General features: G+C 43.0%; 1 pseudogene; it reads left to right on the forward strand.

Moving 5' to 3' along the window:
* Positions 1-1,240: 1,240 nt before the first annotated feature.
* Positions 1,241-1,492, forward strand: LOC101649499 (annotated as a pseudogene).
* The last annotated feature ends 6,899 nt before the right edge of the window (positions 1,493-8,391 follow it).

Here is an 8,391-nt window from a genome sequence, read left to right on the forward strand (position 1 = left end):
GAAGGTTCTCTCTGGTGACAGTGAACGTTTTCGTAACAGCAGTTTCACTCAACCTCGTTTTTTGTGATGGCCAATTTAAGAAAACAGTGTGCAACTGGGAAATTTTGATTCCTGCTTGGATAAAATGCCGCAGAAACTGTTGTGATGTTTACCACAGCTTACAAGAACAATTCTATGGGAAAAACTCAAGTGTATGAGTGGTTTTCTCGTTTCAAAAAAGGTGAAGTGTCGATTGATGACAAATCTCATTCTGGACATCTCCCAGCTTCCCAAACAGACAAAAGTGTTGACAAAATTCATGCACTTGTGCTTGAAGACCAATGATGAACATTGAAGAGATGCGGAAGTTATATAGACTGTCTTGGAGTGTGGTTCAGCATGTTTGAACAGGAAATTTGTGAAATGTATGCCTAAGCTTCCGACTGACCAGGAAAAGAGTGTTGAGTGGAAACATGCTGTGCTTTGAAAGAACAGCTCAGAAGCGACCCAGACATTTTCCCCACGGTCATTATTGGTGATGAGACATGGTGCTATTCTTAAGACCCCGAAAGCAAACATCAATCAAGCCAGTGGAAGATGCCATTGTCACCTCGCCCTAAAAAAGCTTGCTAAGTGAAATCTAAGATCCAGACGATGCTCTTTTGTTTTTTGGTGTGAGGGGGACAGTGCATTTGGAGTTTGTTCCACCAGGTCAGACTGTTAATCAAGCTTTCTATTTAGAGGATCTAAAAAGATTATGTAACAGTGTGTGACCAAAAAGGTTTGGTTTGTGGCAGACAGGTTCGGGATTTGCCACCACGACAGTGCACCTGCTCACACAGCCATCTCTGTGTGCAAGTTTTGGACAAAAACAGCATACTTCTCTTGCTTCATGCATCTTACTCACCTGATCTTGCTCTGTCTGACTACTTTTTGTTTCTGTGAATGAAGTGGGACATGAAAGGACAGCGATTTGACCATGTAGAAGCGGTGAAGAAAAAAAACGAGGGAGGTGCTGTCAGCCATCCAAGCAGATGAGTTTGAAAAATATTCCAAGAAGGGAATTGCAGATTTGACAAATGTAGTACGCGTAATCGAGACAAATGTAGTAAGTGTACTTTAAAGGTGATAAGGTTATTTTGTAAAAAACTTTAAGTACATAGCTTTGGGGGGGAAAAGTCTGTTTTTATTGAATATATATATATAAACTTTGAGATAGAGAGATCTTAGAATATAAGGAATAAGACTTGCCAGCCTTACTATGTCTGCCATTTAAAATTTTCAGAGCCTTTTGACTGTCATCCTGCTGCTTATGTACCTTGGCTTAGACTGGGTCCTCGGCTCCCAGGCTAGAAACTAAACTGGGCTGGGGTAGATATTGGAAGTGTACACAGTCGGGGAACAGAAAGGTCCTTATGTTGCAGTATGTTGTACAGTGGTGGTATTCAGCCTCCTGCTCACACAGTGGTTTGGAAAAGTGACAGAAGTTAATTCCCATCAGATTTCAATATGAAAAAGTACTTACCTACAGAAAGTAATGAAAGTGACGGTGAATCTTTTTCTCTCTGAATTTTGAGGGAGATATATTCCCAGCTGGTGCTCCCAATTTCTATGGACCAATGTTCTAGAGAAATAAGATGCAACCATTTAATACTCAAAGAGTTTAATATGTCTATAATAATCCACCTCAAGTGTGTCCCTACAATATTACATTCTGCAAGTGTCATTCTGTTCTGTTCGATACCAATTTCTAGTGAAATATCTATCTCTCAAGCAAATAATAAAAAACAAGACTGGTCAGTTGTACTAAATTCTCTTCACTGTGATTTAGAAACAATACATCTTTATTGAGTCTTTAGACATTTTTGGATTTTTTTTTAAGTTGGGAGAAAAATTGTTCCACATGTAATGGTAATGATTGCATTCATATTTAATAATGCTTGCTTTTCTGCTGGAGCTACCATTGGGGGTGCACATGAACCAGAGTACCTCTACTCTTAGCAAACTTTAGGCTATTACTGGTTTTTAATTATTTAAAATAAGACCATGCATTTCTTAAAGAGGGACATAAGTGAGGCGTGACTTCAGAATATTAGGAGAATGCTCTTGTTTTAAAGGTTAGACTGACTGACTGGTATAGCGGCCTGTGAAATTTCTGGTTGAGTACAGATAAACATCTCAAGCATAAATTTCACCAGCTCACTATCTGTCTCTAAAAAAGACTCTATTCTTAGAATAAAAAGGACAAAACAGAGCAATTATAGAATAATGATCCTATATGTGTTTTCAGTTCTTTTTAGTTTGAGTTTTCAAAAATGAACAAATTTTAACTGCCCCAAAATACAATGTGCACTTTTGTTTTCTTTTTTAAATACAGCACTTTAAATCTGGCTCGTGTTTTGTCAGTTCACCTGAACTGGAATCTCATGGTTATTTGCTTCTCTATGTAGAGGTGCTGATAAAGAATTTTCAGATATACTTATCCATATAACTTGACTAAAAAAAGAATATAAGATACAGTGCCTTTATGTTTGTGTTGTTGTTGTTTTCCAGTGGAACTAGAGAGTTGAGACTGGAAGACCAAGTCTTGTTTGGGTAAGAGCCGGTTTAGGGAAATGAGTGAAACCATTTACCTTGGAGTTGACCCTGATTCATGGTCAAGTATGTCAGAGTAGAACCGTGGCACAGTAGAGTGTTCAGTGACTCATTGTTCTGAAGTAGATTGCTGAGCATTTCTTATGAGGCATCTTTCAGTTAGCAGCGATGCATATTAACTCTTGGCACCACAATGCACTCTGGAATATGGACAAGAAGATTTAATTTCAGGGATTTCAAAATGCCACAGAGGGATCCGGGACTGGCCTTGCTGGAAACGTCTGTCACTTTTTTTTGGCAGGTGGTGTTAAAAGAGAGTCTCCTATAGATTGGTTAGCGTACATTGTCATTGAGAGAGAGAGAGAGAGAGAGGTTAGCTTTTCTTGCTTATTCAGTTGGCAAGAGAATGGAGTTCAGGTCAAGTAAATATAGATAAAGAAGGACAGAGAGAGGGAGATTAGGGCATGAGTATGCTTTCTGGAATGGAGATAGAAATGGGATCCAGAGTGAGGGGTCTAGGGGTCGTGCAGAGCCAGAGGGTCCAACACCAAAGGGAAGTATAAGTGCACATAGAATGATAAAGGAGAAAAATAGGATGAGACGATATTGTCATTTTATCCAGATCTGGTCTTTACCAGAAGTTAGTGAGCAAACCTTCTCAGCCTTTAATTTCCCTCATGCAAGACCATGTACAAAGCAATGGAAAGAAAGTTCTAAAACCACTTTTATGTTGTGTATGCAGTCTCCTCTTTATCCTTTTTGGGAAGTGCTAATAATCTGGTCCTAGACTATCTTTCACTGGTAGAGCACTTTAAAGTTCAGCGTGTACAAAGATCTTTCATTTCCTGACTGGTCCGGAGGAAGAAGTTTATAGTCTTTTTATTGCTACTATTTTGACATTTTTATATACGTTTTGCCACAAAGCGTACAACACGTTACCCCCTATAATTGCTTTTATAAATGACTTGACTTGAAGATGGTTTCAGACCTTCTGGCTCCTACATCATTTTTATATTTGGGCAGTTAGAACAAGGGTTGGGGGTTTTAAAAAGCACCAGAGTCTTTGATGGTATTGTTTCTTCCTCCCTTCTTACGTTGGTGTACCTAAAATGATGCCAAGTTTTAAAAAAGGAATTAGATGGAAAACATTTTGAATTTTATCTTATTTAAGCCTTATTGCTATAAATATACACCATGCGTGCTATGCTTTATATATGTACATAATACATGTCAATGTGTAGATTGACTTAGCAATAATATCATTTTCAAGTAACTTCCTGGCATTCTGTTTTTGCATTAGCTATATGTCTTTTCTCTTTAGATTGGACCAGATGCCCGATGATCTCATCACTTGCATTTTTTTTTTTTTTAGTGACAATAACAATTAACATCTGCGGACTGCCCTTAGTGCGTTAGTCATTTTGGAGAACCTATAACATGGCCAAGTTTGATTCGGTCATATTAAACTATGCTATCCTATAGCCTATGCATTTTAATGGTGCAAAAATAATCCGGTTTTGCAAAACATTTTATCCCCAACGTTTTATCTTAATCATGCACAGAGGCTCCATTTCATAATTCTAAAATTAAAGGTCTCATCAATCTTTGTTTTAATATAGCTTTTGTTGTAAAAGCCTTAACTGAGAATAATGGTAATAAACTTAGGCTTTTCATAATAGGGATAAAAGCCACCTCATTAAACAGGCAAGGGAAAGGAGCAGGGGTAAAAAGCTTTTTCCGTATCCTCGAGCTTCAGTCTTTCTTTCCCTGGGAATGAAAGCTTTTCCAGAAAACTCCTTGTGTGGCTGCAGCTGCTGTAGGTGCTTTCGATTTGCCCACAGACTCAGGGCAATCCATGCCCACTGAAAAGAAATGCTGCCCAGCCCTGCACCATTCTCCCACTTGATGTGTGATCTGATCATTCCGACCCACGGCGTGTTCATTGGCTGATCTTTCACACGTGTATTACCAGGCCTTTCTTCCTACAACAAACAAGCCAGTCTTGGAAGAAGGCCCGCCAGAATGCTCCTTAGAAGGGAAGATAATGAGGCTTTGTGTCATGTATTTTGACCTGCCCCTGGGAAAGGACATGCTTGGTGAAATAGTGGCTCGTCAAAAACAAGGAAGACCCTCAAGGAGATGGATTGACACAGTGGCTACAACAAGGGGCTCAAACAACCACTGTGAGGGTGGTGCGGGAGCAGGCGGTCTGTTGTGTTTAGGGTCCCTACGAGTGGGGTATGGCACATAACGGCAACAAAGTAGACAGTGGGTGATGAAAAAATGGGAACTGAGATCAACTGTTGGATTGGTCCCCAAATTGTGTTATCCATTGTATGAGTACAGGACAGAAATGGATGCTTGTGGCAATCACTGGGCATCTGGCCTACCATGGTAGATGTGAGGGATGAGTAACCGACTTCTTACCTAATGTTTTGGGAACTATGGTAAGAACATGATGATGTTGCTGGGACAATTAGTCTAAGAGTTCAGAAAGGTTTTGTGGTCCAGGTGTAGTCTAAGAAGACAGGAACGATACCTCTGACATGGGTGAGAATCTTTTGTAGAATCAGGGCTTCAAGTCTGTGGGACCTTCCTTTCTAGTCTGGCTGCAATCCCACACCCACACGTTCTCGAATAGCTAAACAAATGTTCTGATCTGGCCACAATAATGCCAGCTACGAGCAATGCTGAAAACGTTCTCATGCAAGAACCCAGTGAAAAATGCAACAAAAATTGGATTATAGGCCCCCAAATGTACATTGAAACCCAAGCCCTTATACATGTGGAGGCGATGATGCCTTTGGGGAATAAGGTTTCTTTATTATGTCAATGTAGGAGATCTGACGGCATAGCGGTTATCACGTTGGGCTGCTAACCTAAGGTCAGCAGTTCGAAACCATCAGTCGCTCTGCTGGAGAAAGACCCGGCTTTGTACTTTCATAAACATTTATACTCTCAGGAACTGACAGGGGGTGCTCTACCCTGTTACCATGAGTCAGCATCCTCTTGATGGCTGTGAGTTTGTTTTTTTATGTCAATGAGGTTATATCAGTCTTGGGGTTATCTTCAACCTAATCACCTCTGAGTTACAAGGAGCTGCCTGCATACAGAGATAAACAGTCGCAAATGGGGGAAAGAGAAGTGACATGTGAAGACCCCCAGGGAACTCAGGAGCTGAGACAAGGGTCTTCTTTCCCCAGCAAACAGAGTGCACCTTCCTCTAGCGCAGGATCCTGGGTTGGGACTCCTCGTTTCCTGAACGATAAGAAAACAAATGTCTATCTTTATAGCTTCCTTCTTGTGCTATTTCTGATACAGCTGGAGAAACAAACACGAAATTATCTCTTCTGTTAAATGCAATCACAGAAGATCTCCAGACTGCTTGCTTTCTTTGTTTTCTGACAACTATTTTCCAAGACAAGAGATGGGAGAAATCTTTCTGACTGAACATTCTCAGTGGCACCGAGTCAGTTATGATTCATAGTGATTCACCTGTGGAGCGATCATGCTGCTTAGTTAGGATTAAAGAAATCATGGGCCGGCTTTCTGGGATGGTGGTACAGAGGAAGCGCGGGGAGGAGAACAATGAGCTATTTGACTTGGTTTGCCTGCATGTGTGTACATGCCCTGGCATTTTGGCTTCCTGGTGCTTATAATACATATGCTTCATGCCGTTATTAAGCTCTTTCTCTTGGTGAGTCTGGAAGCACCATGCCAGCATTGGTTTAGTAGCTGGAAGAGCCTGAATTAGAGACTACTTTGAGCAGAAGCTAGGCTACTCCTGATGTTTAATTTTGAAGAAAGGCCACATTCTCTAGGCGAAGACATTTGAGTGACAGGAACAGATCGTGCCGTTAATGTCGTGGTCCCTGGAGGCTCTGGGTGCCAGGAGCGGTAGCAGTTCAAACCCATTGAGGGGCACCTTGGAAGGGAGGCTGAAAGGTCACCGCCTTCATGGGCCCCATGGAGCAGTTCCATTCTGCACCCCGGAGCCACCTGGGATGGGACTCAACCAGACTTCAACGCACAGCAGCAGGAACTTGCGCCTCAGCCTTCCTTGCTGTCGCCAACAGTTCAGTGTTGGGCTGCGAACCTAAATGTTGGTGGTTCAAACCCACTCAGGAGTATCTTAGAAGAAAGGCCTAGAGAGCTCTTCTGAACCATTCACAACCACAAAAAACAGGAGCTCTGTTGTACAACACCTGGTTGCTACGATTCTGAACGGACCCAGTGACAACTGGGTTAAGGTTTCGGTGACAGTCTTGGAAACTCACAGGGGCAGTTTGACAGCATGCAACAGGGTCACTGTGAGTCAGAGCTAGTCCAAGGGCAGGGAGTGAGTGTGAGTTAGTTTGGGTTGGGTTTTGTCTGAACCCAGCCTTCTAGTGATGTTTGATGATGCTTGGAAGCAGCTGTTCCCCAATGGATCAGCCTGTTTCTCTATGTGGCCATTGATGTACCTGCCCAACCCAAACACAGTTACCGACTATCCACACATGAGCATTGTCGTCTGCCTGCCCCTCACCCCTAGGAAGGAACGAGTCCACTAGTCTGCTCTGCAGAGGAGTTGAGATTCGTTGATGCAGAGCTCATAAACATCACAGCCTAACAAATAGGGGGAGATCGTTTCTGGGATTTACCATGGTTCATGACGAAAAGTTAGCAGAGAAAAGAAGCCAGAAATTCTTGCCTAAACGTGCGAAAGTGCTTTATAAGTACTTTATAAGCTTTGGAAAGGACCAAATAAGTTCTCTTGTGCCCTTCAAGGGTTCTATAACACGCACAGAAGACGATTGTTACTGAAGTCTCTAAGGCTCTCAAACTCTGATGTAGAAGGACATCGCATGAAAACTTCTTAAATGCCCATTGCTGGAACCCAGCCCTAGGTTTTCTGATTGAGGTGGGCTGGGGTGAGAATGGGCATTACTCCCAACTTCTACCAAGGTGATAAGGATTCTGCCGGGTTAGGAACCACACTTAGAGAGCCACACCCCTAAAGGAATCCCTGGTCAGCACAGATACATCCTCTGTAGCTGGAAAGGCTGGCAGTTCCAAACCACCTTAGGGATCCACTTCCAAAGGTCTTGAAAAGCCTGTGGAGTAGTTGACCTCTGCACACATGGGGGTCACCATGCATCAGAATTGACGCAGCAACAGTCCCGAAATTCAACCTGTACCACACTTTTCTGATGGAGTTTCATTCACTAAAGTTTATCTTGGTCTGATCCTTGGTACCAGTCTGAACTCTTCAACCATTTTCATTGTGAGTCAGCCTTTGGACCGGAGCGCTGGCCTCGCTGGGGTGCGAATGTCGGGGTTGGGCCCTGTCTGCAGCCCGGCTGAGCAGAGGCGCCAGGGTCTCATTCTGGAGAGGCCGCAGGTGTGCGGCACACACGTGCTCATGTTAGAAGTCGACAGCAGCGTCTACACGATCCCTTCCCTGGCACTAGGGAGGGAAACCCATTCCCCAGGCTCGTAGACGCTTTTCCCAGACCTCTTTGTTTGGGGTTTGTAGGAGAAGTGGCAGGCTCCCAGGGAGGTGTTGCTGTCTGCCAGCTCTCAGCGGTGCAGCAAATTATATCTTTCCACAGGTTAGATTGACTCGACTTGAGGGGGGCTTGCATCTCCCCCAGAAGCGCTGTGCCTTCCTGGGGCACAGAGACCGCCCAGCACACCTACTGCTGTTCTTTTATGAGAGAGGATTGATTTCTCTAGGAGTGTCCACATGTGTGCTTAAGAAAAACCTCCAGCACCTTAATTGCAGGTTCCTTAATAGCACTGTTGGAAAACAAGTGTCGCGTATCAGCACTTATA

Source organism: Echinops telfairi, unplaced genomic scaffold, assembly GCF_000313985.2.
Source record: "Echinops telfairi isolate 266 unplaced genomic scaffold, ASM31398v2 ScPeMD7_6;HRSCAF=24_0, whole genome shotgun sequence".
Lineage (NCBI taxonomy): Eukaryota > Metazoa > Chordata > Mammalia > Afrosoricida > Tenrecidae > Echinops > Echinops telfairi.